General features: G+C 37.0%; 1 long non-coding RNA gene across 1 annotated transcript in view; it reads right to left on the bottom strand.

Annotated features, from left to right (window-relative positions):
- Positions 1 to 574: 574 nt before the first annotated feature.
- LOC131159201 (uncharacterized) overlaps positions 575 to 9,038 on the bottom strand; it is a 28,355-nt gene continuing 19,891 nt past the window's right edge. Inside the window, exon 2 of the long non-coding RNA XR_009137742.1 lies at positions 575 to 1,267. This is a non-coding gene — a long non-coding RNA (uncharacterized LOC131159201). The remainder of the gene's footprint in view (positions 1,268 to 9,038) is intronic.

Genomic DNA, 9,038 nt, shown 5'->3' with positions numbered 1-9,038 from the left:
TTGTATCACTATCACCTCTATTATGGTAGTCTAATACCACATCCATCACCATCTCCCACCAGGAGAAATGCCATCATATGCCCTGCTGCATGAACACTATTAAATCTTCATCATCCATATAATGGGTCCAATGCTTCTAAAATTGGAGGTCCCGCATGGGTTTTTTACTACGTGGATGGTGGAGATGGACCCAATATACATTGCAGAATTTTCCTCCAACCAGTCATTACTCAAATCTCCTTTTTCTATTTCTTTCTTCTGCTCAAGTATGCATAAAAAAAGAGCAAGTGCAATTGCCTTTGCCCTTAACCTTACCCTTTAGGAGAAGCAAACATAAATATGAGGATCATGCGCAAGTGATTCACGTGCAATACATAGTATTTTCAAAAGCTAATGAACATTTAAAATGAAGAACATACAGGATGAGGAAGCAACACAGATATAACCTTTGCTCTTTTCCTAAACAGCACTTTTCAAATAAAGAACAATAAACAAAAATTAGCATTTAAAATAAGAACGAAAGAGAATAGTAAACATCCATCATCATGCAAACACTTATCCACATACATAGAACTTAACTCAATAAAGGGGCAATAATAAATAAGCAAATGACTATTGATTCATTACATAATATGTACTCAACAATGTGGCACTTTTAAATCATATTTACAGTTATACCTAATGCTGAGGTGATCCATTACATCCCCAGCAAAGAGAGGGGAAAAAAAAAACAGAAGAAGATGATTCAATGCACCTAAAACCACATACTCTTTAACCAGAAATCATTTTCAAGGAAATTATATGGAGAAAATATCATAGAATGAAAGATTCCAGCTCATTCATCTGGTCAAATCAAAGTCCGCACAATACCAGGGCTGTTACTAATATCTGATATTTACACTTCCCTTCATGTGGGGCATCCAATGTGGATATTCTCGTATGGTAGATTGCAAAAAAGGCATGTATAATTACATCTGGCTATAACAGCTTCAAGATGCAACCAATAGCCCCAAAAGAAATATACGGTTACAAGGCAATTATGTGAAAACTAACCAACAGATATGTAAATTGCTTTTTCTTTTGAGCAAAACACTGATATCAATGGTCAATCCAGCCAAGAATTGCAGTCCCAGCTCCAAACAAGCATGGTTGACTTGGCCATTAAAAGGCATTTCCTGCCCTTGTGGGAGGTAAAATCCATTGCATTCTGCATCAGTTGTTTACACCCTACCAAAGCAGCATTACCCTCCAGATTTAAGAATGAAGCCTATTTCAGAAAAATACAGGGTATCAAAATATAGAAAGCACAGCAATGCCGAGCCTCCTAGCTTAAGTTAATAACGTACAGGACAAACTGATCTAAACATAATTGCTGGGGACATTTGTCCACTTGTAACATGCGGTAACAGCACATGCTGGTAGTCATGGATTTTGTAGACCATTTCTCACAATTCCTCTGCTAAATAAAAATGCACAATCAAATGTCTTAAAAGTAACCAAGTAATGAATAAATTTACTATGAGAACTTAAAGCACCAAGCCAAATAAGATCATTTGTCACCTAAGAAATCTCATGGGCGTGGGCATCATAGTTTCCATGTGCGTGCAATGGGCAGCATTTGAGCCTAGGCAATTATGGCATTGACTTATGATTTATGAACAACCCACATTGATTGGAAACAATTGGTATACCCCTTTTCAAAGGCTTTGATGGCCATGTAAGCAATTCCTCACTTTTTTGGCTTTTAGGGCGTGGCTTGGGGATTTTTTTTTTGGGGTATTCATGAAAAATGAGGTGGGTCATTGCTCAAACAAAGTAATGGGATAAATTGCAACCATCTCAAGAACCTTTAAATTAATATTGACCCTTCAAATGATTTGATGAAGAAATGAAATGACCAATTTATGAGGTTGAACGCCAACATTTGAACAATCTTGCCATTTTGCCCACCACAGCATTTGTGCAAATACCTCTGAGGTGTTATTACAGTAAGATTGTTTCCATCAACAACAACAATGACAAAAGAACATGAAGATTTCCATCTGTTCCAAACTTCATCCAAACACAAAATCTATCCTCGAATAGAATTGTTTCAAAACGACAATTTCATCAACAGAAAGAAGTTGAAACTTAGTTGATTTCTTAAAATCATAAAAAAGAAAGATCCTATGAAAGGGATAAAAGATGCATTTCAAATGCTGCAAAAAGTGAAAGACTAATTACAAGCTTTACATAATTTTGAATGACTAGTTGATTGTTTACATTTCCAAGTGAATCATAATTTTTTTAAATATAAGTTGCAAGAAAACCATGCCAAACTCTTCTGTGAGTTGACAAATACACCATTCAGACATGCACAAACAAGGCAAAAACTGCTCCAACCATCAAAATATCATTACTATTGAGTTTTAACCCAACAGAACGATAGAACAGCCCATCTAGAACTCAGGGTCGAAGATCAGTGCAGTTATGTTTAGAAAAATATATATGGATTAAATGTTACATGCAGCAATATAGCAAAAGGAGTAAAGAGAAAACTACCTAGAATAACTAAAATGTCCTAGTGAAGAAATGGTTTTGCTATTATCCACAGTAAGCATTTCCAAGTCAGTTCAGGTGCACTAGTATTGATTATTTTGTAAACTGGGAAATGAACAGCTAATATCAGTACTCAAAAAATTCATAAAATGTAAGATTGGATTAAAAGAAACTTTTAGTTGTACTAAAATTTCACACCTCACCAATGCTGACTCACCCAGTAAGAGGTCTACCACATTTATAGCTTCTAAATACTTTAGTCAAAAGAAATGGTCCATGATCGCATAAATTGGCAGAAAAAAATTCATATAGCCGACCCCACCTAGAGGGACTTGAGGCTTGGTTTTGTTGTTGTTGTTGTTGTTAAATACTTTATAGTTGCTAAATACCGTACCACTAGCAGATCTTACAGAGTGGTAAACCAACAAAAAAAGAAAAAAGGATATGTGCTTCTTAAGGTTGATGTGGATCCTGTAATAGTTGCTTTAACAAGTTCCACTAGGGATCAGTACTTACAAATATGCCTAAGTCTTTTAAGTGTTTACTGAAAGAAGAACAAGGTGGATTTGGATTAGTACAGATTGGGTAATCCTATCATATCTTTTTTACTTGAAATCAATAAACTCTTGAATCCACCATTGCTTTTATTTATTATTTTCAATATCTTGTTCCATCGTCTCTACCTTCCATCTACGACTAAAGACACTGCAACGAATAAAACAAGTGCCAAGATATAGCCTTTTTAGCAGGAAAAAGGAAAAGATCCATTCAAGAGAGAAGGAAAACAAACGGGAGGACTAGGAATCCTCTAAAGAGGGGAAAAAAAAAAAAAAAAAAGGAATGATACACTCTCTAAAAGAAAAACAGAAAACAAAGGTCACATCAAAGCAACCCTCAAGTCATGTTGCAAATCTAAGACTGCCCTACCCCCAAAAATACGAAAAGAAATTGCTCAAGAATTGGCTGGATACAAAACTCTATAAAGACTTGCACAGGTTGAAATGTGTTTTTGAATTTTTTTTTTATTTAACATTTGATTTTCCTCAACTCTGCAATATACGCGATGCAATGTGCAATATGAGTAACACAAACCTGAAGACATGTAAAGACAAATATTCCGAGAAGAGAGAATGTTTTACAGAAATTTTTTAGTATTTTATATTTGATATTGGAACTGAATGCCGTCTCCCATATAAATCTACAAGGATGCCTTGGCACAATCTAGTGTAGATAAGAATATGACAACAAAGTCTAAAATGTTCAAATAAAATCCATTTCATACAATTGATAATAACAACTCAACCAATAATTAAAACTTGGAAAATGCCACCACAAAGAAATTGAAAGATTGATAGTCTGCTAAAAAAAACATGCTTATGGCTTCAAAATTTGCTCTAGCTAAAAGGCAAAAAGAGAGGCTCAAGTTTGGACAACATAAGAAGCATTGAACGAAAGTTATTGATATATATATGACAAGATCAATCTATAGGAATTAGAATTTCAAGGAGGAGCTTTTGAAAAGAGTGAATTCCCTTTCAAGATTCTTGATATGGTGCTCAAAGAACTTTTATTGGTTTTCTAATTGAATTGAACTATCAGCAATATGTCCTCTCCATCCTTTTGCTAACTCCATAACATTTTTTGATTAAAAAGAACAAGAAGAGAATTCATTAAAGAAGAAAGAATGTACAAAAACAATAATGAGACATCAACCAATGAAGTAAAGATAACAACATAAGGAAAAAACAACTAGAGATGGAGGTGAGAAAAAAGAGAAGAAAAGAAGAAAGGAGAAAGGAGAAGGCAGCAGTTTCCTGGAGTTATGTTCAGCATCATGTCAGTCCTTTTATAAATTAATAATAAAAAATCTTGAAAGATAAAAATACCCCTACTTACCCCACATAATTACTAAAACAACCTATTTATTCTGACACCCCCCCCCCCCTCTCAAGTTGGAGGTTTACAAATATCACCTAACCCTAGCTTGTTACACAAGGCAGGCTTGAATAAAGCCTTCACGAAAACATCACCTAATTGATCCATAGACTTCACAAATGGAGTCCTTACAACCTTCTTCAACAAAGAATCCCTCCCAAAATAAGTAAACATCAATTTGCTTTGTCCTCTCATGAAACACTGGGTTGCTAGCAATATAAATGGCAGCTTGGTTATCACAAAACACATCTATGGACTTCTTAACCAAGAATCTCATCTCTAACATAAGAAACTTCAACCACAAAAGCCACTCAGAGTATGAACCATAGCTTGGTATTCCACTTCAACACTAGATCTAGCTACAATAATTTGTTTCTTGCTATGTCAAATAACAAGATTACCTCCCACAAATGCACAATATCTTATAGTAGACCCTTGACCATCAACTGAGCCAGCCTAATTTGCATCAAAGTATACCATGACCTCACAGTTTCTATTACATGTATATGTCAAACCTTTATCAACAGTCTTTGAGATACCTTAGAATCCTACAAAAAACATCCTAATGTGGTTATTTGAGATTTCCTATAAACTGACTCACCAAGCCCACAAAAAAGGATATATCAAGTAGATTAACTTGCCAACCAACTACCTATATCGACGTTTATCTTCAAAGTCCGGTCCAACATCCCTAGGTGGCTTCACATTGTGATCCATGGGAGTATCAACTAGTTTAGCTCCCAACATACCAGTCTCACTTAGAAAGTCCAAGATATATTTTTGTTAAGATAGATTCAACCCTTTGTTACACCATACAATCTCAATACCAAAAAAATAACATAAAGTACCCAAATCTTTGAATTAAAATTGTTCTTGAAGCCACCATTTGACATTTGCAATCCCACTGCGATCATTGTTAGTGACAATCATGTCATTAACATAAACTACTAAAAGCACCACATTTGTCTTGTTTTGGCAAACAAAGACTAAATGATTAAAGTAGCACAAAATGATGCAAAGGCCACCTTACTAAATTTGTCAAGTTCAAGGAGACTACTCAAGACCATAAGCCTTATGCAACCTACATACCTTACCATCCTCCCTGTCACAAGCCAAGCTTGTTCAGGGTATTATGCTTGCTTGTGACTACTTGTCTTGTGTGCATGGGATGGGTTAGCATCATGTAAATATTAGTATAGGTTTCATGCTTTGAGTTGGTGTAAGACTTAGCATAAAAAGGGGAGTATGACTCCTTCGACAATTCAATATTTCTTAGTACCAAATTTAAAATAGCATATAAATCTCTTTAGGGAGAGTGATTGTTCATTAGTTTTGTAAAACTCACTGACATTTGTTAACGTGTTTAGCCTACTTGCATCTCTCGCTAAGCACTCGTTGCTTATGGAGGTGTTGTCAATGAATTGCATTACTTCAATGTTTAGCACTTGCTTGCCATTTGTTTTCATGAATTGCTTGTAGCTTCCGCTTACTTCACATTCAACTATTATGGATGTGTTTCTATCGTAAAATACGGTAATCTTTGGTTGACTAGTTAAGCAAGAGTGTTTTAGCTAGTTCAACGCAGCCCTTCACAACATGTGAAATAGTATCAAGGCTTGGTTACTTGTGACATGAATTCAGTTGCCTTCATTTTTGGGATTTTGTTAAGTATTGACAAGAGATCATGCAACCAATACCAAGAGAATTGAAGCACTAGAGGCACAGGTTGATACAACCAACAATGTGGCAATTGAGATGGTCAAACTTGCTAAATGTGTTGATGCTTTGGAGGGATTACAAAAACATCAACAAAGTTCCATGGTAGACATGTTAGAGGACCTCCACCATACCGCGGAAACATTGCAAGCTCAAATGGTGAATCTGACTGCAAAGATGAACTTGATGGTTCTTGCAATAGGAAACTCCAATTTTATGGAGTATAGAGGAACTAGGGTGCCAAAACCTAGAACTTTTAGGGGTGCCTACGGTGCTAAGGAGTTGGAGAGCTTCTTTTATTTGATATGGAGCAATACTTTTGCGTGATGAGGACCGTCTTAGAACAGGTGAAAGTAACCATTGCAACAATGTATGTGGTTGGTGACACTAAGCTGTGGTGGTGTACCAAGTATGATGAAGTTGAGAATGGACATTGTGTAGTTGATTGTTGGCCAGACTTGATGAGAGAGCTCAAGGCCCAATTCTTTCTTGGGAATGTTGAGTACAATGCTCAACTTAAATTAAGTGATCTTAAGCACAATTGCTTAACTAGGGAGTATGTGAAATAGTTTTCTACTTTGATGTTGGATATTCGAGACATGTCAGAGAAAGAAAATTTGTGGTATTTTTGTAAGGAGTTGAAACCGTAAGTAAGGATAGAACTTCATCAACAAAGAGTTTAAGGCTTGCCTGCTGCACAATCTATTTGAGGAACGCTTAACTGACTATGCTAGAAAGAGTTCCACAACATCCAAAGAGAGTAGCATAGGTGGAAACAATAGAAAGTCTTTCAATAAGAGCAAACCCAAGGGAAGCCAACACCAAGGCATCAACTTCCAAAGAATCTTCATCGCATCGATCATTCAAAACACCTAATGGTAAGGATAAGATGATATTCTTCTTATGTCGACGCCCTCATAGAGTTGTTGAGTGCGGTCACAAGTCATCTCTTAGTGCCTTACGAGCTTCCATTATAGAGGGGGCACTGCAAGATGATGAGGATAAGGAGGATATCCCAAGAATGGGTGCGATGCGATTAGTGAGCATGTTGGAGAGGCAAATGAAAGAATCAAACGTTACTCAGGCTAAATGGTTAGTGTTAGTGGGTCTACGGATCAATGGGAAGAGCACCCGAGCTATAGTTCATACCGGTGCTACCCATAATTTTGTTTCACATGTAGAAGCACAAAGACTCAACTTATCGTTAGAGAAGGATTCAAGATACATGAAAGCGATTAACTTTGCAGCTCAGCCTACTCTGGGAATAGCCAAGTGATTGTAAAGCTTGGATAGTGGGCGAAACATGCGAATTTCATAGTTGTGCCGTTGGATGATTTTCAAGTGATTCTTCGAATGGAATTCTTAAGGGAGACTAAGATAGTATCGATGCCATTTTTCAGTTCCCTTCATCTGATAGGAGACCACCCTTGCATGGAACTCAAGAAAAGATTGAGTAAGGGTTAACAGACAAATCTTACCATGCTGGTGGTAAGACAAGCTAGCTCACTACTTGCCTCCATGTCAAGGTGTGGAGCACAAGATCAAGTTACCATTTACCAAGAGTGAAATCACTTGCTAAGGGCCATATCGTATGATGCCTCTAGAGTTAGTAGAGTTAAGGAAACAACTCGATAAATTTTTGGATGCGGGCTATGTACTTCCTTCCAAAGCATCGTTAGGAGTACTGGTGTTGTTTTAGAGGAAATTTAATGGGGGCATGCAAACGTGTGTTAAGTACTGCGCACTTAAAAAGGTGACCATGCACAATAAGTACCCTATTCTGCTGATTGTTTATTTATTTGATCAGCTAAGTCATGCAAAATACTTCACCAAGCTTCAGTTGAGGTCAGTTTACTATCAAGAGAGTAGATGGGGATGTACCGAAGACGACCTATGTGACACAGTATGGAGCAGAGTAATGCCATTTGGGTTGATGAATGCACTAGCGACATTCTGCAACTTGATGATACAAGTATTTCATGAGTACCTCGACAAGTTTGTCATCGTATACTTGGATGACGTTGTGTTCTAAAGTTCCACTTTAGAGGAACATAAAGAGCATCTACGGAAGGCGTTTGAAAGGTTGAAGGAGATTAGTCTATATATGAAGAAAGAGAAGTGCTCTTTTGTTTAGTGGAGCATCAAATTCCTCGATTATGTGATTGAACAAGGTCATATCTAGATGGATATAGAGAAGGTGAGAGCTATTCAAGATTGGAAGATCCTCGACGACGTGAATGAGCAGCATTCTTTTCTTGGACTTGCCAATTACTATCGGAGGTGTGTGGAAGGGTATTTGAGGAGAATTGCTCCTTTGACAGAATTGTTGAAGAAGGGTCATGGGTGGAATTGGACAAAGAAGTGTCCAGGATCCTTGGATAACTTGAAGGATGCCATAATGAGAGATCTGGTACTTACTCTTTTAGACATCATAAAATCCCTTGTGGTGCAAACAATTGCATCAGATTATGCCCTTAGGAGAGCCTTGTTACAGAATGGACATCTGGGTGCATATGAGAGTCATAAGCTTAATAAGGTTGAGTGGAGGTACACGCTCAAGAGAAAAAGATACTAGCAGTGATAACTTGTCTTTGAGTGTGGTGGCATTACCTACTTGGTTCGAAGTTTGTGGTGAAAACAGATAATTCAGTGGTTAGTCACTTCTTTACTTAGTATCAAGTGGTTAGTCACTTCTTTACATAGTTTGTGGTGAACCAAATCGCAAGTGCACAAATGGTAACACACTTGATAGTAAGTAAGGTCACCATGATAATGCACGAGCACATTAAGGAGAGCCTTGCCAAAGATCTAGTTGCCCAAAACCTCATAAAGTTCATGGAAGAGGGCAA

This window comes from Malania oleifera, chromosome 7 (genome assembly GCF_029873635.1).
Source record: "Malania oleifera isolate guangnan ecotype guangnan chromosome 7, ASM2987363v1, whole genome shotgun sequence".
NCBI lineage: Eukaryota > Viridiplantae > Streptophyta > Magnoliopsida > Santalales > Ximeniaceae > Malania > Malania oleifera.
Note: the sequence above shows the minus strand (reverse complement) of the source record. Positions and strands in the feature narration are given on the sequence as shown.